We start from the raw sequence: 1,113 nt of genomic DNA on the forward strand, positions 1-1,113 counted from the left end.
GCATGTGTTAAGTATTTGATAATGTTCTTTTATCATGTATTCTGTAACATACATGGAGAGTCCACCATCTGAACCCCCAGAAAGCCACTGAGATGAACTAGCTGTACCCATGTCTCAAGGAATGTTATGTTTAAGTATTACACGTGTGACAATTCTTACTTTAAAAATTAACTCACTAACTTGAAACAATGTCTGAAAATGCCCTTCACCTCAAAACAATTTAAATACATTTGAAACTGTCAATATTTGTTCTTTCTAATACACACACACACACACACACACACACACACACATATATATATATATATAGAGAGAGAGAGAGAGAGAGAGAGAGAGAGAGAAAGAGAGAGTCTTACCGCATTTCTGAAGCTGGCCTGGAACTCACTAGGTAACTGATGCTGACCTCAAATTTACTGTGATATTTCTGTCTTAGGCTCCTAAATATTAGGATGGTATATGTATACCACGGCCCCTGGCTATAGATAGTAATCCCTCAAACTTTCCAGAAAAAGAAATGACAGACACCTGCATCCACTGCTAGACCTTCAACAGTTGATGGCTGTTCTTCCGGTTTGCCCTGGGATGTAAATGAATGCCCCTTGTGCTTTCTGCCTGCCTTTGTAATCAAGACTGATGTGGGCAGTACATTTGTATGGTTTTATAAAAACCACAGACTCCGAAAAGCAAGGGAACAAAAAACCAAGGCAATATCACGAGTGTTAGTTTGTCTTCCGTATGATTACATGACAGTAGTTAAAAAAAAAAAAAAATAAAATAAAGATCAGAACCAAAGAAAACAATAAATAGAGAACTACCATCAGATTCCGGGTCTCTTTCAGATTTACCTTTTCTGATAGAGAGAAAGGGCGGACAAAAATGAGTATTATTTGTCATCGGATGTAACAAGGTCTGGGGAATGGGCAACCGGATGTTCGGCACTCTTTGGCCTCCATTAGCCACTATCTGCAGACCCAGGAAAGGGGCAAACCTCTGCAGAGCATACAGGGTATTTTTGATGCAGCCCTGCAGGCGAGCAGCCTTGGGGCAGCTTTGACAGGCTGCCAAACATACATTTTTATTTTGTCTGTATTGGAAAGGCACTGTTTCTAGCAA

At 40.0% G+C, this 1,113-nt stretch overlaps 1 non-coding gene across 1 annotated transcript; it reads left to right on the forward strand.

Annotated features, from left to right (window-relative positions):
• The first annotated feature begins 525 nt into the window (after positions 1-525).
• Positions 526-650, forward strand: LOC127237806 (small nucleolar RNA SNORA31). The gene has a single exon (XR_007835881.1). It is a non-coding gene; the product is annotated as a small nucleolar RNA SNORA31 (small nucleolar RNA).
• Positions 651-1,113: the final 463 nt, after the last annotated feature.

Source organism: Phodopus roborovskii, unplaced genomic scaffold (assembly GCF_943737965.1).
Source record: "Phodopus roborovskii unplaced genomic scaffold, PHOROB, whole genome shotgun sequence".
Classification (NCBI taxonomy): Eukaryota; Metazoa; Chordata; class Mammalia; order Rodentia; family Cricetidae; genus Phodopus; species Phodopus roborovskii.